Consider the following 26,632-nt stretch of genomic DNA (forward strand, 5'->3'; position numbering starts at 1 on the left):
TTTCGTTTCTGAAGCATGTCGTAAGGGGGGGTGGTTATCTCTTTCTCCAAAAAACAGTCGTTTTTGATTGAACAATAAAGGCCTCCAAATGGTATTTTATTCACTTCCCGTGGAGGAGAAACACTTTTTAAGGCCGCAGAGTGAGTAAATTGGCCATTTTCATTCACTTTTACCCATTCCTCAAATCTTGTGTTTAAGGCCCCTGGAAGCATGAAAATCACTTTAAACATCTCATTTTATCTTTAAAAGTGATTTTCCACGTACAAATGTGAATTGTAGTTCAAAGAGGCAACTTTTGAAAATGGACCATTTTTTTCGTTTCTGAAGCATGTCGTAAGGTGGGGTGGTTATCTCTTTCATCAAAAATCGGGCGTTTTTGATTGAACAATAAAGGCCTACAAATGTCGTTTAATTCACTTTCTTGGGTGAAGAAAAACTTTTTAAGGCCTCAGAGTGAATAAATTGGCCATTTTCATTCACGTTTACCCATTTCTCAAATCTTGTGTTTAGGTCCCCTGGAAGCTTGAAAATCACTTTAAACATCTCATTTTATCTCAAAAATGATTATCCAAGTACAATGTTAATTGTAGTTCAAAGACGCAACATTTGAAAATGAACCATTTTTTTAGTTTCAGAAGCATGTCGTAAGGGGGGGTGGTTCTCTCTTTCATCAAAAATCAGGCGTTTTCGCTTGAACAATAACGGCCTCCAAATGGTATTTAATTCACTTCCCATGGAGGAGAAACACTTTTAAGGCCTCAGAATGAGTAAATTGGCCATTTTCATTCATTTTTACCCATTTCTCAAATCTTGTGTTTAGGGCCCCTGGAAGCTTGAAAATCACTTTAAACATCTAATTTTATCTCTAAAAGTGATTATCCACGTACAAATGTGAATTGTAGTTCAAAGAGGCAACATTTGAAAACTGACCATTTTTTTAGTTTCTGAAGCATGTCGTAAGGGGGGGTGGTTATCTCTTTCGTCAAAAATCAGGCGTTTTCGCTTGAACAATAAAGGCCTACAAATGTTATTTAATTCACTTCCCGTGGAGGAGAAACACTTTTTAAGGCCTCAGAATGAGTAAATTGGCCATTTTCATTCACTTCTACCCATTCCTCAAATCTTGTGTTTAAGGCACCTGGAAGCATGAAAATCACTTTAAACATCTCATTTTAATCCTTAAAAGTGATTTTCCACATACAAATGTGAATTGTAGTTCAAAGAGGCAACATTTGAAAACGGACCATTTTTTTAGTTTCTGAAGCATGTCGTAAGGGGGGGTGGTTATCTCTTTCGTCAAAAATCGGGCGTTTTCGCTTGAACAATAAAGGCCTACAAATGTTATTTAATTCACTTTCTTGGGTGGAGAAATACTTTTTAAGGCCTCAGAGTGAATAACTTGGCCATTTTCATTCACATTTACCCATTTCTCAAATCTTGTGTTTAGGGCCCCTGGAAGCTTGAAAATCACTTTAAACATCTAGTTTTATCTCTAAAAGTGATTATCCACGTACAAATGTGAATTGTCGTTCAAAGACGCAACATTTGAAAATGGACCATTTTTTTCGTTTCTGAAGCATGTCGTAAGGGGGGGTGGTTATCTCTTTTTCCAAAAAACAGTCGTTTTTGATTGAACAATAAAGGCCTCCAAATGGTATTTTATTCACTTCCCGTGGAGGAGAAACACTTTTTAAGGCCGCAGAGTGAGTAAATTGGCCATTTTGATTCACTTTTACCCATTCCTCAAATCTTGTGTTTAAGGCCCCTGGAAGCATGAAAATCACTTTAAACATCTCATTTTATCTTTAAAATACGATTTTCCACGTACAAATGTGAATTGTAGTTCAAAGAGGCAACATTTGAAAACGGACCATTTTTTTCGTTTCTGAAGCATGTCGTAAGGGGGGGTGGTTATCTCTTTCATCAAAAATCGGGCGTTTTTGATTGAACAATAAAGTCCTACAAATGTTATTTAATTCACTTTCTTGGGTGGAGAAAAACTTTTTAAGGCTTCAGAGTGAATAAATTGGCCATTTTCATTCACATTTACCCATTTCTCAAATCTTGTGTTTAGGGCCCCTGGAAGCTTGAAAATCACTTTAAACATCTAATTTTATCTCTAAAAGTGATTATCCACGTACAAATGTGAATTGTAGTTCAAAGTGGCAACATTTGAAAATCGACCATTTTTTTCGTTTCTGAAGCATGTCGTAAGGGAGGGTGGTTATCTCTTTCATCAAAAATCGGGCGTTTTTGATTGAACAATAAAAGCCTACAAATGTCATTTAATTCACTTTCTTGGGTGGAGAAAAACTTTTTAAGGCCTCAGAGTGAATAAATTGGCCATTTTCATTCACGTTTACCCATTTCTCAAATCTTGTGTTTAGGTCCCCTGGAAGCTTGAAAATCACTTTAAACATCTCATTTTATCTCAAAAATGATTATCCAAGTACAATGTTAATTGTAGTTCAAAGACGCATCATTTGAAAATGAACCATTTTTTTAGTTTCAGAAGCATGTCGTAATGGGGGGGTGGTTATCTCTTTCATCAAAAATCAGGCGTTTTTGATTGAACAATAAAGGCCTCCAAATGGTATTTTATTCACTTCCCGTGGAGGAGAAACACTTTTTAAGGCCGCAGAGTGAGTAAATTGGCCATTTTCTTTCACTTTTACCCATTCCTAAAATCTTGTGTTTAAGGCCCCTGGAAGCATGAAAATCACTTTAAACATCTCATTTTATCTTTAAAATACGATTTTCCACGTACAAATGTGAATTGTAGTTCAAAGAGGCAACATTTGAAAACGGACCATTTTTTTAGTTTCTGAAGCATGTCGTAAGGGGGGTGGTTATCTCTTTCGTCAAAAATCGGGCGTATTCGCTTGAACAATAAAGGCCTACAAATGTTATTTAATTCACTTCCCGTGGAGGAGAAACACTTTTTAAGGCCTCAGAATGAGTAAATTGACCATTTTCATTCACTTCTACCCATTCCTCAAATCTTGTGTTTAAGGCCCCTGGAAGCATGAAAATCACTTTAAACATCTCATTTTATCTTTAAAAGTGATTTTCCAAGTACAAATGTGAATTGTAGTTCAAAGAGGCAACATTTGAAAACGGACCATTTTTTTCGTTTCTGAAGCATGTCCTAAGGGGGGGTGGTTATCTCTTTCGTCAAAAATCGGATCGGGCGTTTTCGCTTGAACAATAAAGGCCTACAAATGTTATTTAATTCACTTCCCGTGGTGGAGAAACATTTTTTAAGGCCTCAGAATGAGTAAATTGGCCATTTTCATTCACTTCTACTCATTCCTCAAATCTTGTGTTTAAGGCCACTGGAAGCATTAAAATCACTTTAAACATCTCATTTAATCTTTAAAAGTGATTTTCCACGTACAAATGTGAATGGTAGTTCAAAGAGGCAACATTTGAAAACTGACCATTTTTTTAGTTTCTGAAGCATGTCGTAAGGGGGGGTGGTTATCTCTTTCATCAAAAATCGAGCGTTTTTGATTGAACAATAAAGGCCTACAAATGTTATTTTATTCACTTCCCGTGGAGGAGAAACACTTTTTAAGGCCGCAGAATGAGTAAATTGGCCATTTTCATTCACTTCTACCCATTTCTCAAATCTTGTGTTTAAGGCATCTGGAAGCATGAAAATCACTTTAAACATCTCATTTTAATCCTTAAAAGTGATTTTCCACGTACAAATGTGAATTGTAGTTCAAAGAGGCAACATTTGAAAACGGACCATTTTTTTAGTTTCTGAAGCATTTCGTAAGGGGGGGTGGTTATTTCTTTCGTCAAAAATCGGGCGTTTTCGCTTGAACAATAAAGGCCTACAAATGTTATTTAATTCACTTTCTTGGGTGGAGAAATACTTTTTAAGGCCTCAGAGTGAATAAATTGGCCATTTTCATTCACATTTACCCATTTCTCAAATCTTGTGTTTAGGGCCCCTGGAAGCTTGAAAATCACTTTAAACATCTAATTTTATCTCTAAAAGTGATTATCCACGTACAAATGTGAATTGTCGTTCAAAGACGCAACATTTGAAAATGGACCATTTTTTTCGTTTCTGAAGCATGTCGTAAGGGGGGGGTGGTTATCTCTTTCTCCAAAAAACAGTCGTTTTTGATTGAACAATAAAGGCCTCCAAATGGTATTTTATTCACTTCCCGTGGAGGAGAAACACTTTTTAAGGCCGCAGAGTGAGTAAATTGGCCATTTTGATTCACTTTTACCCATTCCTCAAATCTTGTGTTTCAGGCCCCTGGAAGCATGAAAATCACTTTAAACATCTCATTTTATCTTTAAAATACGATTTTCCATGTACAAATGTGAATTGTAGTTCAAAGAGGCAACATTTGAAAACGGACCATTTTTTTCGTTTCTGAAGCATGTCGTAAGGGGGGGTGGTTATCTCTTTCATCAAAAATCGGGCGTTTTTGATTGAACAATAAAGTCCTACAAATGTTATTTAATTCACTTTCTTGGGTGGAGAAAAACTTTTTAAGGCTTCAGAGTGAATAAATTGGCCATTTTCATTCACATTTACCCATTTCTCAAATCTTGTGTTTAGGGCCCCTGGAAGCTTGAAAATCACTTTAAACATCTAATTTTATCTCTAAAAGTGATTATCCACGTACAAATGTGAATTGTAGTTCAAAGAGGCAACATTTGAAAATCGACCATTTTTTTCGTTTCTGAAGCATGTCGTAAGGGAGGGTGGTTATCTCTTTCATCAAAAATCGGGCGTTTTTGATTGAACAATAAAAGCCTACAAATGTCATTTAATTCACTTTCTTGGGTGAAGAAAAACTTTTTAAGGCCTCAGAGTGAATAAATTGGCCATTTTCATTCACGTTTACCCATTTCTCAAATCTTGTGTTTAGGTCCCCTGGAAGCTTGAAAATCACTTTAAACATCTCATTTTATCTCAAAAATGATTATCCAAGTACAATGTTAATTGTAGTTCAAAGACGCATCATTTGAAAATGAACCATTTTTTTAGTTTCAGAAGCATGTCGTAAGGGGGGGTGGTTATCTCTTTCATCAAAAATCAGGCGTTTTTGATTGAACAATAAAGGCCTCCAAATGGTATTTTATTCACTTCCCGTGGAGGAGAAACACTTTTTAAGGCCGCAGAGTGAGTAAATTGGCCATTTTCATTCACTTTTACCCATTACTAAAATCTTGTGTTTAAGGCCCCTGGAAGCATGAAAATCACTTTAAACATCTCATTTTATCTTTAAAATACGATTTTCCACGTACAAATGGGAATTGTAGTTCAAAGAGGCAACATTTGAAAACGGACCATTTTTTTAGTTTCTGAAGCATGTCGTAAGGGGGGTGGTTATCTCTTTCGTCAAAAATCGGGCGTATTCGCTTGAACAATAAAGGCCTACGAATGTTATTTAATTCACTTCCCGTGGAGGAGAAACACTTTTTAAGGCCTCAGAATGAGTAAATTGACCATTTTCATTCACTTCTACCCATTCCTCAAATCTTGTGTTTAAGGCCCCTGGAAGCATGAAAATCACTTTAAACATCTCATTTTATCTTTAAAAGTGATTTTCCAAGTACAAATGTGAATTGTAGTTCAAAGAGGCAACATTTGAAAACGGACCATTTTTTTCGTTTCTGAAGCATGTCGTAAGGGGGGGTGGTTATCTCTTTCGTCAAAAATCGGATCGGGCGTTTTCGCTTGAACAATAAAGGCCTACAAATGTTATTTAATTCACTTCCCGTGGTGGAGAAACATTTTTTAAGGCCTCAGAATGAGTAAATTGGCCATTTTCATTCACTTCTACTCATTCCTCAAATCTTGTGTTTAAGGCCACTGGAAGCATGAAAATCACTTTAAACATCTCATTTAATCTTTAAAAGTGATTTTCCACGTACAAATGTGAATTGTAGTTCAAAGAGGCAACATTTGAAAACTGACCATTTTTTTAGTTTCTGAAGCATGTCGTAAGGGGGGGTGGTTATCTCTTTCATCAAAAATCGGGCGTTTTTGATTGAACAATAAAGGCCTCCAAATGTTATTTTATTCACTTCCCGTGGAGGAGAAACACTTTTTAAGGCCGCAGAGTGAGTAAATTGGCCATTTTCATTCACGTTTACCCATTTCTCAAATCTTGTGTTTAGGGCCCCTGGAAGCTTGAAAATCACTTTAAACATCTAATTTTATCTCTAAAAGTGATTATCCACGTACAAATGTGAATTGTCGTTCAAAGACGTAACATTTGAAAATGGACCATTTTTTTGTTTCTGAAGCATGTTGTAAGGGGGGGTGGTTATCTCTTTCTCCAAAAAACAGTCGTTTTTGATTGAACAATAAAGGCCTCCAAATGGTATTTTATTCACTTCCCGTGGAGGAGAAACACTTTTTAAGGCCGCAGAATGAGTAAATTGGCCATTTTCATTCACTTCTACCCATTCCTCAAATCTTGTGTTTAAGGCCCCTGGAAGCATGAAAATCACTTTAAACATCTCATTTTATCTTTAAAAGTGATTTTCCACGTACAAATGTGAATTGTAGTTCAAAGAGGCAACATTTGAAAACGGACCATTTTTTTAGTTTCTGAAGCATGTCGTAAGGGGGGGTGGTTATATCTTTCATCAAAAATCGGGCGTTTTTGATTGAACAATAAAGGCCTACAAATGTTATTTAATTCACTTTCTTAGGTGGAGAAAAACTTTTTAAGGCCTCAGAGTGAATAAATTGGCCATTTTCATTCACATTTACCCATTTCTCAAATCTTGTGTTTAGGGCCCCTGGAAGCTTGAAAATCACTTTAAACATCTAATTTTATCTCTAAAAGTGATTATCCACGTACAAATGTGAATTGTCGTTAAAAGACGCAACATTTGAAAATGGACAATTTTTTTCGTTTCTGAAGCATGTCGTAAGGGGGGGTGGTTATCTCTTTCTCCAAAAAACAGTCATTTTTGATTGAACAATAAAGGCCTCCAAATGGTATTTTATTCACTTCCCGTGGAGGAGAAACACTTTTTAAGGCCTCAGAGTGAGTAAATTGGCCATTTTCATTCACTTCTACCCATTCCTCAAATCTTGTGTTTAAGGCCCCTGGAAGCATGAAAATCACTTTAAACATCTCCTTTTATCTTTAAAAGCGATTTTCCACGTACAAATGTATATTGTAGTTCAAAGAGGCAACATTTGAAAACGGACCATTTTTTTAGTTTCTGAAGCATGTCGTAAGGGGGGTGGTTATCTCTTTCGTCAAAAATCGGGCGTTTTCGCTTGAACAATAAAGGCCTCCAAATATTACTTAATTCACTTCCCGTGGAGGAGAAACACTTTTTAAGGCCTCAGAATGAGTAAATTGGCCATTTTCATTCACTTCTACCCATTCCTCAAATCTTGTGTTTAAGGCCCCTGGAAGCATGAAAATCACTTTAAACATCTCATTTTATCTTTATAAGTGATTTTCCATGTACAAATGTGAATTGTAGTTCAAAGAGTCAACATTTGAAAACGGACCATTTTTTTAGTTTCTGAAGCATGTCGTAAGGGGGGGTGGTTATCTCTTTCATCAAAAATCGGGCGTTTTTGATTGAACAATAAAGGCCTACAAATGTCATTTAATTCACTTTCTTGGGTGAAGAAAAACTTTTTAAGGCCTCAGAGTGAATAAATTGGCCATTTTCATTCACGTTTACCCATTTCTCAAATCTTGTGTTTAGGTCCCCTGGAAGCTTGAAAATCACTTTAAACATCTCATTTTATCTCAAAAATGATTATCCAAGTACAATGTTAATTGTAGTTCAAAGACGCAACATTTGAAAATGAACCATTTTTTTAGTTTCAGAAGCATGTCGTAAGGGGGGGTGGTTATCTCTTTCATCAAAAATCAGGCGTTTTCGCTTGAACAATGAAGGCCTCCAAATGGTATTTAATTCACTTCCCATAGAGGAGAAACACTTTTAAGGCCTCAGAATGAGTAAATTGGGCATTTTCATTCATTTTTACCCATTTCTCAAATCTTGTGTTTAGGGCCCCTGGAAGCTTGAAAATCACTTTAAACATCTAATTTCATCTCTAAAAGTGATTATCCACGTACAAATGTGAATTGTCGTTCAAAGACGCAACATTTGAAAATGGACCATTTTTTTCGTTTCTGAAGCATGTCGTAAGGGGGGGTGGTTATCTCTTTCTCCAAAAAACAGTCGTTTTTGATTGAACAATAAAGGCCTCCAAATGGTATTTTATTCACTTCCCGTGGAGGAGAAACACTTTTTAAGGCCGCAGAGTGAGTAAATTGGCCATTTTCATTCACTTTTACCCATTCCTCAAATCTTGTGTTTAAGGCCCCTGGAAGCATGAAAATCACTTTAAACATCTCATTTTATCTTTAAAAGTGATTTTCCACGTACAAATGTGAATTGTAGTTCAAAGAGGCAACATTTGAAAACTGACCATTTTTTTAGTTTCTGAAGCATGTCGTAAGGGGGGGTGGTTATCTCTTTCATCAAAAATCGGGCGTTTTTGATTGAACAATAAAGGCCTACAAATGTCGTTTAATTCACTTTCTTGGGTGAAGAAAAACTTTTTAAGGCCTCAGAGTGAATAAATTGGCCATTTTCATTCACGTTTACCCATTTCTCAAATCTTGTGGTTAGGTCCCCTGGAAGCTTGAAAATCACTTTAAACATCTCATTTTATCTCAAAAATGATTATCCAAGTACAATGTTAATTGTAGTTCAAAGACGCAACATTTGAAAATGAACCATTTTTTTAGTTTCAGAAGCATGTCGTAAGGGGGGGTGGTTATCTCTTTCATCAAAAATCAGGCGTTTTCGCTTGAACAATAACGGCCTCTAAATGGTATTTAATTCACTTCCCATGGAGGAGAAACACTTTTAAGGCCTCAGAATGAGTAAATTGGCCATTTTCATTCATTTTTACCCATTCCTCAAATCTTGTGTTTAAGGCCCCTGGAAGCATGAAAATCACTTTAAACATCTCATTTTATCTTTAAAAGTGATTTTCCACATACAAATGTGAATTGTAGTTCAAAGAGGCAACATTTGAAAATGGACCATTTTTTTAGTTTCTGAACCATGTCGTAAGGGGGGGTGGTTATCTCTTTCGTCAAAAATCGGGCGTTTTCGCTTGAACAATAAAGGCCTACAAATGTTATTTAATTCACTTTCCTTGGAGGAGAAACACTTTTTAAGGCCTCAGAATGAGTAAATTGGCCATTTTCATTCACTTCTACCCATTCCTCAAATCTTGTGTTTAAGGCCCCTGGAAGCATGAAAATCACTTTAAACATCTCATTTTATCTTTAAAAGTGATTTTCCACGTACAAATGTGAATTGTAGTTCAAAGAGGCAACATTTGAAAACTGACCATTTTTTTAGTTTCTGAAGCATGTCGTAAGGGGGGGTGGTTATCTCTTTCGTCAAATATCGGATCTGGCGTTTTCGCTTGAACAATAAAGGCCTACAAATGTTATTTAATTCACTTCCCGTGGAGGAGAAACACTTTTTAAGGCCGCAGAGTGAGTAAATTGGCCATTTTCATTCACGTTTACCCATTTCTCAAATCTTGTGTTTAGGGCCCCTGGAAGCTTGAAAATCACTTTAAACATCTAATTTTATCTCTAAAAGTGATTATCCACGTACAAATGTGAATTGTAGTTCAAAGAGGCAACTTTTGAAAATGGACCATTTTTTTTGTTTCTGAAGCATGTCGTAAGGGGGGGGTGGTTATCTCTTTCACCAAAAAACAGGCGTTTTCGCTTGAACAATAAAGGCCTACAAATGTTATTTAATTCACTTCCCGTGGAAGAGAAACACTTTTTAAGGCCTCAGAATGAGTAAATTGGCCATTTTCATTCACTTCTACCCATTCCTCAAATCTTGTGTTTAAGGCCCCTGGAAGCATGAAAATCACTTTAAACATCTCATTTTATCTTTAAAAGTGATTTTCCACGTACAAATGTGAATTGTAGTTCAAAGAGGCAACATTTGAAAACGGACCATTTTTTTAGTTTCTGAAGCATGTCGTAAGGGGGGGTGGTTATCTCTTTCGTCAAAAATCGGGCGTTTTCGCTTGAACAATAAAGGCCTACAAATGTTATTTAATTCACTTCCCGTGGAGGAGAAACACTTTTTAAGGCCTCAGAATGAGTAAATTGGCCATTTTCATTCACTTCTACCCATTCCTCAAATCTTGTGTTTAAGGCCCCTGGAAGCATGAAAATCACTTTAAACATCTCATTTTATCTTTAAAAGTGATTTTCCACGTACAAATGTGAATTGTAGTTCAAAGAGGCAACATTTGAAAATGGACCATTTTTTCGTTTCTGAAGCATGTCGTAAGGGAGGGTGGTTATCTCTTTCATCAAAAATCGGGCATTTTTGATTGAACGATAAAAGCCTACAAATGTCATTTAATTCACTTTCTTGGGTGGAGAAAAACTTTTTAAGGCCGCAGAGTGAGTAAATTGGCCATTTTCATTCACGTTTACCCATTTCTTAAATCTTGTGTTTAGGGCCCCTGGAAGCTTGAAAATCACTTTAAACATCTAATTTTATCTCTAAAAGTGATTATCCACGTACAAATGTGAATTGTCATTCAAAGATGCAACATTTGAAAATGGACCATTTTTTTTGTTTCTGAAGCATGTTGTAAGGGGGCGTGGTTATCTCTTTCTCCAAAAAACAGTCGTTTTTGATTGAACAATAAAGGCCTCCAAATGGTATTTTATTCACTTCCCGTGGAGGAGAAACACTTTTTAAGGCCGCAGAGTGAGTAAATTGGCCATTTTCATTCACTTTTACCCATTCCTCAAATCTTGTGTTTAAGGCCCCTCGAAGCATGAAAATCACTTTAAACATCTCATTTTATCTTTAAAAGTGATTTTCCACGTACAAACGTGAATTGTAGTTCAAAGAGGCAACATTTGAAAACGGACCATTTTTTTAGTTTCTGAAGCATGTCGTAAGGGGGGGTGGTTATCTCTTTCATCAAAAATCGGGCGTTTTTGATTGAACAATAAAGGCCTACAAATGTTATTTAATTCACTTCCCGTGGAGGAGAAACACTTTTTAAGGCCTCAGAGTCAGTAAATTGGCCATTTTTATTCACTTTTACCCTTTCCTCAAATCTCGTGTTTAAGGCCCCTGGAAGCATGAAAATCACTTTAAACATCTCCTTTTATCTTTAAAAGCGATTTTCCACGTACAAATGTATATTGTAGTTCAAAGAGGCAACATTTGAAAACGGACCATTTTTTTAGTTTCTGAAGCATGTCGTAAGGGGGGTGGTTATCTCTTTCGTCAAAAATCGGGCGTTTTCGCTTGAACAATAAAGGCCTCCAAATATTACTTAATTCACTTCCCGTGGAGGAGAAACACTTTTTAAGGCCTCAGAATGAGTAAATTGGGCATTTTCATTCATTTTTACCCATTTCTCAAATCTTGTGTTTAGGGCCCCTGGAAGCTTGAAAATCACTTTAAACATCTAATTTCATCTCTAAAAGTGATTATCCACGTACAAATGTGAATTGTCGTTCAAAGACGCAACATTTGAAAATGGACAAGTTTTTTTTGTTTCTGAAGCATGTCGTAAGGGGGGGTGGTTATATCTTTCACCAAACAACAGGCGTTTTTGATTGAAGAATAAGGGCCTCCAAATGGTATTTTATTCACTTCCCGTGGAGGAGAAACACTTTTTAAGGCCGCAGAGTGGGTAAATTGGCCATTTTCATTCACGTTTACCCATTTCTTAAATCTTGTGTTTAGGGCCCCTGGAAGCTTGAAAATCACTTTAAACATCTAATTTTATCTCTAAAAGTGATTATCCACGTACAAATGTGAATTGTCATTCAAAGATGCAACATTTGAAAATGGACCATTTTTTTTGTTTCTGAAGCATGTCGTAAGGGGGCGTGGTTATCTCTTTCTCCAAAAAACAGTCGTTTTTGATTGAACAATAAAGGCCTCCAAATGGTATTTTATTCACTTCCCGTGGAGGAGAAACACTTTTTAAGGCCGCAGAGTGAGTAAATTGGCCATTTTCATTCACTTTTACCCATTCCTCAAATCTTGTGTTTAAGGCCCCTCGAAGCATGAAAATCACTTTAAACATCTCATTTTATCTTTAAAAGTGATTTTCCACGTACAAACGTGAATTGTAGTTCAAAGAGGCAACATTTGAAAACGGACCATTTTTTTAAGTTTCTGAAGCATGTCGTAAGGGGGGGTGGTTATCTCTTTCATCAAAAATCGGGCGTTTTTGATTGAACAATAAAGGCCTACAAATGTTATTTAATTCACTTTCTTGGGTGGAGAAATACTTTTTAAGGCCTCAGAGTGAATAAATTGGCCATTTTCATTCACATTTACCCATTTCTTAAATCTTGTGTTTAGGGCCCCTGGAAGCTTGAAAATCACTTTAAACATCTAATTTTATCTTTAAAAGTGATTTTCCACGTACAAATGTGAATTGTAGTTCAAAGAGGCAACATTTGAAAACTGACCATTTTTTTAGTTTCTGAAGCATGTCGTAAGGGGGGGTGGTTATCTCTTTCATCAAAAATCGGGCGTTTTTGATTGAACAATAAAGGCCTCCAAATGTTATTTTATTCACTTCCCGTGGAGGAGAAACACTTTTTAAGGCCGCAGAGTGAGTAAATTGGCCATTTTCATTCACGTTTACCCATTTCTCAAATCTTGTGTTTAGGGCCCCTGGAAGCTTGAAAATCACTTTAAACATCTAATTTTATCTCTAAAAGTGATTATCCACGTACAAATGTGAATTGTCGTTCAAAGACGTAACATTTGAAAATGGACCATTTTTTTAGTTTCTGAAGCATATCGTAAGGGGGGGTGGTTATCTCTTTCTCCAAAAAACAGTCGTTTTTGATTGAACAATAAAGGCCTCCAAATGTTAGTTTATTCACTTCCCGTGGAGGAGAAACACTTTTTAAGGCCGCAGAGTGAGTAAATTGGCCATTTTCATTCACTTTTACCCATTCCGCAAATCTTGTGTTTAAGGCCCCTGGAAGCATGAAAATCACTTTAAACATCTCATTTTATCTTTAAAAGTGATTTTCCACGTACAAATGTGAATTGTAGTTCAAAGAGGCAACATTTGAAAATGGACCATTTTTTTAGTTTCTGAAGCATGTCGTAAGGGGGGGTGGTTATCTCTTTCGTCAAAAATCAGGCGTTTTCGCTTGAACAATAAAGGCCTACAAATGTTATTTAATTCACTTCCCGTGGAGGAGAAACACTTTTTAAGGCCTCAGAATGAGTAAATTGGCCATTTTCATTCACTTCTACCCATTCCTCAAATCTTGTGTTTAAGGCCCCTGGAAGCATGAAAATCACTTTAAACATCTCATTTTATCTTTAAAAGTGATTTTCCACGTACAAATGTGAATTGTAGTTCAAAGAGGCAACATTTGAAAACGGACCATTTTTTTAGTTTCTGAAGCATGTCGTAAGGGGGGGTGGTTATCTCTTTCATCAAAAATCGGGTGTTTTTGATTGAACAATAAAGGCCTACAAATGTTATTTAATTCACTTTCTTGGGTGGAGAAAAACTTTTTAAGGCCTCAGAGTGAATAAATTGGCCATTTTCATTCACATTTACCCATTTCTCAAATCTTGTGTTTAGGGCCCCTGGAAGCTTGAAAATCACTTTAAACATCTAACTTTATCTCTAAAAGTGATTATCCACGTACAAATGTGAATTGTCGTTAAAAGACGCAACATTTGAAAATGGACCATTTTTTTCGTTTCTGAAGCATGTCGTAAGGGAGTTGGTTATCTCTTTCATCAAAAATCGGGCGTTTTTGATTGAACAATAAAGGCCTCCAAATGGTATTTTATTCACTTCCCGTGGAGGAGAAACACTTTTTAAGGCCTCAGAATGAGTAAATTGGCCATTTTCATTCACTTCTACCCATTCCTCAAATCTTGTGTTTAAGGCCCCTGGAAGCATGACAATCACTTTAAACATCTCCTTTTATCTTTAAAAGTGATTTTCCACGTACAAATGTATATTGTAGTTCAAAGAGGCAACATTTGAAAACGGACCATTTTTTTAGTTTCTGAAGCATGTCGTAAGGGGGGGTGGTTATCTCTTTCGTAAAAAATCGGGCGTTTTCGCTTGAACAATAAAGGCCTCCAAATATTACTTAATTCACTTCCCGTGGAGGAGAAACACTTTTTAAGGCCTCAGAATGAGTAAATTGGCCATTTTCATTCACTTCTACCCATTCCTCAAATCTTGTGTTTAAGGCCCCTGGAAGCATGAAAATCACTTTAAACATCTCATTTTATCTTTAAAAGTGATTTTCCACGTACAAATGTGAATTGTAGTTCAAAGAGGCAACATTTGAAAACTGACCATTTTTTTAGTTTCTGAAGCATGTCGTAAGGGGGTGTGGTTATCTCTTTCGTCAAATATCGGATCTGGCGTGTTCGCTTGAACAATAAAGGCCCACAAATGTTATTTAATTCACTTCCCGTGGAGGAGAAACATTTTTTAAGGCCTCAGAATGAGTAAATTGGCCATTTTCATTCACTTCTACCCATTCCTCAAATCTTGTGTTTAAGGCCACTGGAAGCATGAAAATCACTTTAAACATCTCATTTAATCTTTAAAAGTGATTTTCCACGTACAAATGTGAATTGTAGTTCAAAGAGGCAACTTTTGAAAATGGACCATTTTTTTCGTTTCTGAAGCATGTCGTAAGGTGGGGTGGTTATCTCTTTCATCAAAAATCGGGCGTTTTTGATTGAACAATAAAGGCCTACAAATGTCGTTTAATTCACTTTCTTGGGTGAAGAAAAACTTTTTAAGGCCTCAGAGTGAATAAATTGGCCATTTTCATTCACGTTTACCCATTTCTCAAATCTTGTGTTTAGGTCCCCTGGAAGCTTGAAAATCACTTTAAACATCTCATTTTATCTCAAAAATGATTATCCAAGTACATTGTTAATTGTAGTTCAAAGACGCAACATTTGAAAATGAACCATTTTTTTAGTTTCAGAAGCATGTCGTAAGGGGGGGTGGTTCTCTCTTTCATCAAAAATCAGGCGTTTTCGCTTGAACAATAACGGCCTCCAAATGGTATTTAATTCACTTCCCATGGAGGAGAAACACTTTTAAGGCCTCAGAATGAGTAAATTGGCCATTTTCATTCATTTTTACCCATTTCTCAAATCTTGTGTTTAGGGCCCCTGGAAGCTTGAAAATCACTTTAAACATCTAATTTTATCTCTAAAAGTGATTATCCACGTACAAATGTGAATTGTAGTTCAAAGAGGCAACATTTGAAAACTGACCATTTTTTTAGTTTCTGAAGCATGTCGTAAGGGGGGGTGGTTATCTCTTTCGTCAAAAATCAGGCGTTTTCGCTTGAACAATAAAGGCCTACAAATGTTATTTAATTCACTTCCCGTGGAGGAGAAACACTTTTTAAGGCCTCAGAATGAGTAAATTGGCCATTTTCATTCACTTCTACCCATTCCTCAAATCTTGTGTTTAAGGCACCTGGAAGCATGAAAATCACTTTAAACATCTCATTTTAATCCTTAAAAGTGATTTTCCACATACAAATGTGAATTGTAGTTCAAAGAGGCAACATTTGAAAACGGACCATTTTTTTAGTTTCTGAAGCATGTCGTAAGGGGGGGGTGGTTATCTCTTTCGTCAAAAATCGGGCGTTTTCGCTTGAACAATAAAGGCCTACAAATGTTATTTAATTCACTTTCTTGGGTGGAGAAATACTTTTTAAGGCCTCAGAGTGAATAACTTGGCCATTTTCATTCACATTTACCCATTTCTCAAATCTTGTGTTTAGGTCCCCTGGAAGCTTGAAAATCACTTTAAACATCTCATTTTATCTCAAAAATGATTATCCAAGTACAATGTTAATTGTAGTTCAAAGACGCATCATTTGAAAATGAACCATTTTTTTAGTTTCAGAAGCATGTCGTAAGGGGGGGTGGTTATCTCTTTCATCAAAAATCAGGCGTTTTTGATTGAACAATAAAGGCCTCCAAATGGTATTTTATTCACTTCCCGTGGAGGAGAAACACTTTTTAAGGCCGCAGAGTGAGTAAATTGGCCATTTTCATTCACTTTTACCCATTACTAAAATCTTGTGTTTAAGGCCCCTGGAAGCATGAAAATCACTTTAAACATCTCATTTTATCTTTAAAATACGATTTTCCACGTACAAATGGGAATTGTAGTTCAAAGAGGCAACATTTGAAAACGGACCATTTTTTTAGTTTCTGAAGCATGTCGTAAGGGGGGTGGTTATCTCTTTCGTCAAAAATCGGGCGTATTCGCTTGAACAATAAAGGCCTACGAATGTTATTTAATTCACTTCCCGTGGAGGAGAAACACTTTTTAAGGCCTCAGAATGAGTAAATTGACCATTTTCATTCACTTCTACCCATTCCTCAAATCTTGTGTTTAAGGCCCCTGGAAGCATGAAAATCACTTTAAACATCTCATTTTATCTTTAAAAGTGATTTTCCAAGTACAAATGTGAATTGTAGTTCAAAGAGGCAACATTTGAAAACGGGCCATTTTTTTCGTTTCTGAAGCATGTCGTAAGGGGGGGTGGTTATCTCTTTCGTCAAAAATCGGATCGGGCGTTTTCGCTTGAACAATAAAGGCCTACAAATGTTATTTAATTCACTTCCCGTGGTGGAGAAACATTTTTTAAGGCCTCAGAATGAGTAAATTGGCCATTTTCATTCACTTCTACTCATTCCTCTAATCTTGTGTTTAAGGCCACTGGAAGCATGAAAATCACTTTAAACATCTCATTTAATCTTTAAAAGTGATTTTCCACGTACAAATGTGAATTGTAGTTCAAAGAGGCAACATTTGAAAACTGACCATTTTTTTAGTTTCTGAAGCATGTCGTAAGGGGGGGTGGTTATCTCTTTCATCAAAAATCGGGCGTTTTTGATTGAACAATAAAGGCCTCCAAATGTTATTTTATTCACTTCCCGTGGAGGAGAAATACTTTTTAAGGCCGCAGAGTGAGTAAATTGGCCATTTTCATTCACGTTTACCCATTTCTCAAATCTTGTGTTTAGGGCCCCTGGAAGCTTGAAAATCACTTTAAACATCTAATTTTATCTCTAAAAGTGATTATCCACGTACAAATGTGAATTGTCGTTCAAAGACGTAACATTTGAAAATGGACCATTTTTTTGTTTCTGAAGCATGTCGTAAGGGGGGGTGGTTATCTCTTTCTCCAAAAAACAGTCGTTTTTGATTGAACAATAAAGGCCTCCAAATGGTATTTTATTCACTTCCCGTGGAGGAGAAACACTTTTTAAGGCCGCAGAATGAGTAAATTGGCCATTTTCATTCACTTCTACCCATTCCTCAAATCTTGTGTTTAAGGCCCCTGGAAGCATGAAAATCACTTTAAACATCTCATTTTATCTTTAAAAGTGATTTTCCACGTACAAATGTGAATTGTAGTTCAAAGAGGCAACATTTGAAAACGGACCATTTTTTTAGTTTCTGAAGCATGTCGTAAGGGGGGGTGGTTATATCTTTCATCAAAAATCGGGCGTTTTTGATTGAACAATAAAGGCCTACAAATGTTATTTAATTCACTTTCTTAGGTGGAGAAAAACTTTTTAAGGCCTCAGAGTGAATAAATTGGCCATTTTCATTCACATTTACCCATTTCTCAAATCTTGTGTTTAGGGCCCCTGGAAGCTTGAAAATCACTTTAAACATCTAATTTTATCTCTAAAAGTGATTATCCACGTACAAATGTGAATTGTCGTTAAAAGACGCAACATTTGAAAATGGACAATTTTTTTCGTTTCTGAAGCATGTCGTAAGGGGGGGTGGTTATCTCTTTCTCCAAAAAACAGTCGTTTTTGATTGAACAATAAAGGCCTCCAAATGGTATTTTATTCACTTCCCGTGGAGGAGAAACACTTTTTAAGGCCGCAGAATGAGTAAATTGGCCATTTTCATTCACTTCTACCCATTCCTCAAATCTTGTGTTTAAGGCCCCTGGAAGCATGAAAATCACTTTAAACATCTCCTTTTATCTTTAAAAGCGATTTTCCACGTACAAATGTATATTGTAGTTCAAAGAGGCAACATTTGAAAACGGACCATTTTTTTAGTTTCTGAAGCATGTCGTAAGGGGGGTGGTTATCTCTTTCGTCAAAAATCGGGCGTTTTCGCTTGAACAATAAAGGCCTCCAAATATTACTTAATTCACTTCCCGTGGAGGAGAAACACTTTTTAAGGCCTCAGAGTGAATAAATTGGCCATTTTCATTCACGTTTACCCATTTCTCAAATCTTGTGTTTAGGTCCCCTGGAAGCTTGAAAATCACTTTAAACATCTCATTTTATCTCAAAAATGATTATCCAAGTACAATGTTAATTGTAGTTCAAAGACGCAACATTTGAAAATGAACCATTTTTTTAGTTTCAGAAGCATGTCGTAAGGGGGGGTGGTTATCTCTTTCATCAAAAATCAGGCGTTTTCGCTTGAACAATGAAGGCCTCCAAATGGTATTTAATTCACTTCCCATAGAGGAGAAACACTTTTAAGGCCTCAGAATGAGTAAATTGGGCATTTTCATTCATTTTTACCCATTTCTCAAATCTTGTGTTTAGGGCCCCTGGAAGCTTGAAAATCACTTTAAACATCTAATTTCATCTCTAAAAGTGATTATCCACGTACAATTGTGAATTGTCGTTCAAAGACGCAACATTTGAAAATGGACAATTTTTTTCGTTTCTGAAGCATGTCGTAAGGGGGGGTGGTTATCTCTTTCTCCAAAAAACAGTCGTTTTTGATTGAACAATAAAGGCCTCCAAATGGTATTTTATTCACTTCCCGTGGAGGGGAAACACTTTTTAAGGCCGCAGAGTGAGTAAATTGGCCATTTTCATTCACTTTTACCCATTCCTCAAATCTTGTGTTTAAGGCCCCTGGAAGCATGAAAATCACTTTAAACATCTCATTTTATCTTTAAAAGTGATTTTCCACGTACAAATGTGAATTGTAGTTCAAAGAGGCAACATTTGAAAACTGACCATTTTTTTAGTTTCTGAAGCATGTCGTAAGGGGGGGTGGTTATCTCTTTCATCAAAAATCGGGCGTTTTTGATTGAACAATAAAGGCCTACAAATGTCGTTTAATTCACTTTCTTGGGTGAAGAAAAACTTTTTAAGGCCTCAGAGTGAATAAATTGGCCATTTTCATTCACGTTTACCCATTTCTCAAATCTTGTGGTTAGGTCCCCTGGAAGCTTGAAAATCACTTTAAACATCTCATTTTATCTCAAAAATGATTATCCAAGTACAATGTTAATTGTAGTTCAAAGACGCAACATTTGAAAATGAACCATTTTTTTAGTTTCAGAAGCATGTCGTAAGGGGGGGTGGTTATCTCTTTCATCAAAAATCAGGCGTTTTCGCTTGAACAATAACGGCCTCTAAATGGTATTTAATTCACTTCCCATGGAGGAGAAACACTTTTAAGGCCTCAGAATGAGTAAATTGGCCATTTTCATTCATTTTTACCCATTCCTCAAATCTTGTGTTTAAGGCCCCTGGAAGCATGAAAATCACTTTAAACATCTCATTTTATCTTTAAAAGTGATTTTCCACATACAAATGTGAATTGTAGTTCAAAGAGGCAACATTTGAAAATGGACCATTTTTTTAGTTTCTGAACCATGTCGTAAGGGGGGGTGGTTATCTCTTTCGTCAAAAATCGGGCGTTTTCGCTTGAACAATAAAGGCCTACAAATGTTATTTAATTCACTTTCCTTGGAGGAGAAACACTTTTTAAGGCCTCAGAATGAGTAAATTGGCCATTTTCATTCACTTCTACCCATTCCTCAAATCTTGTGTTTAAGGCCCCTGGAAGCATGAAAATCACTTTAAACATCTCATTTTATCTTTAAAAGTGATTTTCCACGTACAAATGTGAATTGTAGTTCTAAGAGGCAACATTTGAAAACTGACCATTTTTTTAGTTTCTGAAGCATGTCGTAAGGGGGGGTGGTTATCTCTTTCGTCAAAAATCTGGTGTTTTTGCTTGAACAATAAAGGCCTAGAAATGTTATTTAATTCACTTCCCGTGGAGGAGAAACACTTTTTAAGGCCTCAGAATGAGTAAATTGGCCATTTTCATTCACTTTTACCCATACCTCAAATCTTGTGTTTAAGGCCCCTGGAAGCTTGAAAATCACTTTAAACATCTCATTTTATCTTTAAAAGTGATTTTCCACGTACAAATGTGAATTGTAGTTCAAAGAGGCAACTTTTGAAAATGGACCATTTTTTTTGTTTCTGAAGCATGTCGTAAGGGGGGGGGTGGTTATCTCTTTCACCAAAAAACAGGCGTTTTCGCTTGAACAATAAAGGCCTACAAATGTTATTTAATTCACTTCCCGTGGAAGAGAAACACTTTTTAAGGCCTCAGAATGAGTAAATTGGCCATTTTCATTCACTTCTACCCATTCCTCAAATCTTGTGTTTAAGGCCCCTGGAAGCATGAAAATCACTTTAAACATCTCATTTTAATCCTTAAAAGTGATTTTCCACGTACAAATGTGAATTGTAGTTCAAAGAGGCAACATTTGAAAACGGACCATTTTTTTTGTTTCTGAAGCATGTCGTAAGGGAGGGTGGTTATCTCTTTCGTCAAAAATCGGGCGTTTTCGCTTGAACAATAAAGGCCTCCAAATGTTACTTAATTCACTTCCCGTGGAGGAGAAACACTTTTTAAGGCCTCAGAATGAGTAAATTGGCCATTTTCATTCACTTCTACCCATTCCTCAAATCTTGTGTTTAAGGCCCCTGGAAGCATGAAAATCACTTTAAACATCTCATTTTATCTTTAAAAGTGATTTTCCACGTACAAATGTGAATTGTAGTTCAAAGAGGCAACATTTGAAAACGGACCATTTTTTTAGTTTCTGAAGCATGTCGTAAGGGCGGGTGGTTATCTCTTTCGTCAAAAATCGGGCGTTTTCGCTTGAACAATAAAGGCCTACAAATGTTATTTAATTCACTTCCCGTGGAGGAGAAACACTTTTTAAGGCCTCAGAATGAGTAAATTGGCCATTTTCATTCACTTCTACCCATTCCTCAAATCTTGTGTTTAAGGCCCCTGGAAGCATGAAAATCACTTTAAACATCTCATTTTATCTTTAAAAGTGATTTTCCACGTACAAATGTGAATTGTAGTTCAAAGAGGCAACATTTGAAAATGGACCATTTTTTCGTTTCTGAAGCATGTCGTAAGGGAGGGTGGTTATCTCTTTCATCAAAAATCGGGCATTTTTGATTGAACGATAAAAGCCTACAAATGTCATTTAATTCACTTTCTTGGGTGGAGAAAAACTTTTTAAGGCCTCAGAGTGAATAAATTGGCCATTTTCATTCACGTTTACCCATTTCTCAAATCTTGTGTTTAGGGCCCCTGGAAGCTTGAAAATCACTTTAAACATCTAATTTTATCTCTAAAAGTGATTATCCACGTACAAATGTGAATTGTCGTTCGAAGACGCAACATTTGAAAATGGACCATTTTTTTCGTTTCTGAAGCATGTCGTAAGGGGGGGTGGTTATCTCTTTCTCCAAAAAACAGTCGTTTTTGATTGAACAATAAAGGCCTCCAAATGGTATTTTATTCACTTCCCGTGGAGGAGAAACACTTTTTAAGGCCGCAGAGTGAGTAAATTGGCCATTTTCATTCACTTTTACCCATTCCTCAAATCTTGTGTTTAAGGCCCCTGGAAGCATGAAAATCACTTTAAACATCTCATTTTATCTTTAAAAGTGATTTTCCACGTACAAATGTGAATTGTAGTTCAAAGAGGCAACATTTGAAAACTGACTATTTTTTTAGTTTCTGAAGCATGTCGTAAGGGGGGGTGGTTATCTCTTTCATCAAAAATCGGGTGTTTTTGATTGAACAATAAAGGCCTACAAATGTCGTTTAATTCACTTTCTTTTGTGAAGAAAAACTTTTTAAGGCCTCAGAGTGAATAAATTGGCCATTTTCATTCACGTTTACCCATTTCTCAAATCTTGTGTTTAGGTCCCCTGGAAGCTTGAAAATCACTTTAAACATCTCATTTTATCTCAAAAATGATTATCCAAGTACAATGTTAATTGTAGTTCAAAGACGCAACATTTGAAAATGAACCATTTTTTTAGTTTCAGAAGCATGTCGTAAGGGGGGGTGGTTATCTCTTTCATCAAAAATCAGGCGTTTTCGCTTGAACAATAACGGCCTCCAAATGGTATTTTATTCACTTCCCGTGGAGGAGAAACACTTTTTAAGGCCGCAGAGTGAGTAAATTGGCCATTTTCATTCACTTTTACCCATTCCTCAAACCTTGTGTTTAAGGCCCCTGGAAGCATGAAAATCACTTTAAACATCTCATTTTATCTTTAAAATACGATTTTCCACGTACGAATGTGAATTGTAGTTCAAAGAGGCAACATTTGAAAACGGACCATTTTTTTAGTTTCTGAAGCATGTCGTAAGGGGGGGTGGTTATCTCTTTCGTCAAAAATCGGGCGTTTTCGCTTGAACAATGAAGGCCTCCAAATGTTACTTAATTCACTTCCCGTGGAGGAGAAACACTTTTTAAGGCCTCAGAATGAGTAAATTGGCAATTTTCATTCACTTCTACCCATTCCTCAAATCTTGTGTTTAAGGCCCCTGGAAGCATGAAAATCACTTTAAACATCTCATTTTATCTTTAAAAGTGATTTTCCACGTACAAATGTGAATTGTAGTTCAAAGAGGCAACATTTGAAAACGGACCATTTTTTTAGTTTCTGAAGCATGTCGTAAGGGGGGGTGGTTATCTCTTTCGTCAAAAATCGGGCGTTTTCGCTTGAACAATAAAGGCCTACAAATGTTATTTAATTCACTTCCCGTGGAGGAGAAACATTTTTTAAGGCCTCAGAATGAGTAAATTGGCCATTTTCATTCACTTCTACCCATTCCTCAAATCTTGTGTTTAAGGCCACTGGAAGCATGAAAATCACTTTAAACATCTCATTTAATCTTTAAAAGTGATTTTCCACGTACAAATGTGAATTGTGGTTCAAAGAGGCAACATTTGAAAACTGACCATTTTTTTAGTTTCTGAAGCATGTCGTAAGGGGGGGTGGTTATCTCTTTCATCAAAAATCGGGCGTTTTTGATTGAACAATAAAGGCCTACAAATGTTATTTAATTCACTTTCTTGGGTGGAGAAAAACTTTTTAAGGCCTCAGAGTGAATAAATTGGCCATTTTCATTCACGTTTACCCATTTCTCAAATCTTGTGTTTAGGTCCCCTGGAAGCTTGAAAATCACTTTAAACATCTCATTTTATCTCAAAAATGATTATCCAAGTACAATGTTAATTGTAGTTCAAAGACGCAACATTTGAAAATGAACCATTTTTTTAGTTTCAGAAGCATGTCGTAAGGGGGGGTGGTTATCTCTTTCATCAAAAATCAGGCATTTTCGCTTGAACAATAACGGCCTCCAAATGGTATTTAATTCACTTCCCATGGAGGAGAAACACTTTTAAGGCCTCAGAATGAGTAAATTGGGCATTTTCATTCATTTTTACCCATTTCTCAAATCTTGTGTTTAGGGCCCCTGGAAGCTTGAAAATCACTTTAAACATCTAATTTTATCTCTAAAAGTGATTATCCACGTACAAATGTGAATTGTCGTTCGAAGACGCAACATTTGAAAATGGACCATTTTTTTCGTTTCTGAAGCATGTCGTAAGGGGGGGTGGTTATCTCTTTCTCCAAAAAACAGTCGTTTTTGATTGAACAATAAAGGCCTCCAAATGGTATTTTATTCACTTCCCGTGGAGGAGAAACACTTTTTAAGGCCGCAGAGTGAGTAAATTGGCCATTTTCATTCACTTTTACCCATTCCTCAAATCTTGTGTTTAAGGCCCCTGGAAGCATGAAAATCACTTTAAACATCTCATTTTATCTTTAAAAGTGATTTTCCACGTACAAATGTGAATTGTAGTTCAAAGAGGCAACATTTGAAAACTGACTATTTTTTTAGTTTCTGAAGCATGTCGTAAGGGGGGGTGGTTATCTCTTTCATCAAAAATCGGGTGTTTTTGATTGAACAATAAAGGCCTACAAATGTCGTTTAATTCACTTTCTTTTGTGAAGAAAAACTTTTTAAGGCCTCAGAGTGAATAAATTGGCCATTTTCATTCACGTTTACCCATTTCTCAAATCTTGTGTTTAGGTCCCCTGGAAGCTTGAAAATCACTTTAAACATCTCATTTTATCTCAAAAATGATTATCCAAGTACAATGTTAATTGTAGTTCAAAGACGCAACATTTGAAAATGAACCATTTTTTTAGTTTCAGAAGCATGTCGTAAGGGGGGGTGGTTATCTCTTTCATCAAAAATCAGGCGTTTTCGCTTGAACAATAACGGCCTCCAAATGGTATTTTATTCACTTCCCGTGGAGGAGAAACACTTTTTAAGGCCGCAGAGTGAGTAAATTGGCCATTTTCATTCACTTTTACCCATTCCTCAAACCTTGTGTTTAAGGCCCCTGGAAGCATGAAAATCACTTTAAACATCTCATTTTATCTTTAAAATACGATTTTCCACGTACGAATGTGAATTGTAGTTCAAAGAGGCAACATTTGAAAACGGACCATTTTTTTAGTTTCTGAAGCATGTCGTAAGGGGGGGTGGTTATCTCTTTCGTCAAAAATCGGGCGTTTTCGCTTGAACAATGAAGGCCTCCAAATGTTACTTAATTCACTTCCCGTGGAGGAGAAACACTTTTTAAGGCCTCAGAATGAGTAAATTGGCAATTTTCATTCACTTCTACCCATTCCTCAAATCTTGTGTTTAAGGCCCCTGGAAGCATGAAAATCACTTTAAACATCTCATTTTATCTTTAAAAGTGATTTTCCACGTACAAATGTGAATTGTAGTTCAAAGAGGCAACATTTGAAAACGGACCATTTTTTTAGTTTCTGAAGCATGTCGTAAGGGGGGGTGGTTATCTCTTTCGTCAAAAATCGGGCGTTTTCGCTTGAACAATAAAGGCCTACAAATGTTATTTAATTCACTTCCCGTGGAGGAGAAACATTTTTTAAGGCCTCAGAATGAGTAAATTGGCCATTTTCATTCACTTCTACCCATTCCTCAAATCTTGTGTTTAAGGCCACTGGAAGCATGAAAATCACTTTAAACATCTCATTTAATCTTTAAAAGTGATTTTCCACGTACAAATGTGAATTGTGGTTCAAAGAGGCAACATTTGAAAACTGACCATTTTTTTAGTTTCTGAAGCATGTCGTAAGGGGGGGTGGTTATCTCTTTCATCAAAAATCGGGCGTTTTTGATTGAACAATAAAGGCCTACAAATGTTATTTAATTCACTTTCTTGGGTGGAGAAAAACTTTTTAAGGCCTCAGAGTGAATAAATTGGCCATTTTCATTCACGTTTACCCATTTCTCAAATCTTGTGTTTAGGTCCCCTGGAAGCTTGAAAATCACTTTAAACATCTCATTTTATCTCAAAAATGATTATCCAAGTACAATGTTAATTGTAGTTCAAAGACGCAACATTTGAAAATGAACCATTTTTTTAGTTTCAGAAGCATGTCGTAAGGGGGGGTGGTTATCTCTTTCATCAAAAATCAGGCATTTTCGCTTGAACAATAACGGCCTCCAAATGGTATTTAATTCACTTCCCATGGAGGAGAAACACTTTTAAGGCCTCAGAATGAGTAAATTGGGCATTTTCATTCATTTTTACCCATTTCTCAAATCTTGTGTTTAGGGCCCCTGGAAGCTTGAAAATCACTTTAAACATCTAATTTTATCTCTAAAAGTGATTATCCACGTACAAATGTGAATTGTCGTTCGAAGACGCAACATTTGAAAATGGACCATTTTTTTCGTTTCTGAAGCATGTCGTAAGGGGGGGTGGTTATCTCTTTCTCCAAAAAACAGTCGTTTTTGATTGAACAATAAAGGCCTCCAAATGGTATTTTATTCACTTCCCGTGGAGGAGAAACACTTTTTAAGGCCGCAGAGTGAGTAAATTGGCCATTTTCATTCACTTTTACCCATTCCTCAAATCTTGTGTTTAAGGCCCCTGGAAGCATGAAAATCACTTTAAACATCTCATTTTATCTTTAAAAGTGATTTTCCACGTACAAATGTGAATTGTAGTTCAAAGAGGCAACATTTGAAAACTGACTATTTTTTTAGTTTCTGAAGCATGTCGTAAGGGGGGGTGGTTATCTCTTTCATCAAAAATCGGGTGTTTTTGATTGAACAATAAAGGCCTACAAATGTCGTTTAATTCACTTTCTTTTGTGAAGAAAAACTTTTTAAGGCCTCAGAGTGAATAAATTGGCCATTTTCATTCACGTTTACCCATTTCTCAAATCTTGTGTTTAGGTCCCCTGGAAGCTTGAAAATCACTTTAAACATCTCATTTTATCTCAAAAATGATTATCCAAGTACAATGTTAATTGTAGTTCAAAGACGCAACATTTGAAAATGAACCATTTTTTTAGTTTCAGAAGCATGTCGTAAGGGGGG

Source organism: Triturus cristatus, chromosome 8 (assembly GCF_964204655.1).
Source record: "Triturus cristatus chromosome 8, aTriCri1.1, whole genome shotgun sequence".
NCBI classification, from domain to species: domain Eukaryota; kingdom Metazoa; phylum Chordata; class Amphibia; order Caudata; family Salamandridae; genus Triturus; species Triturus cristatus.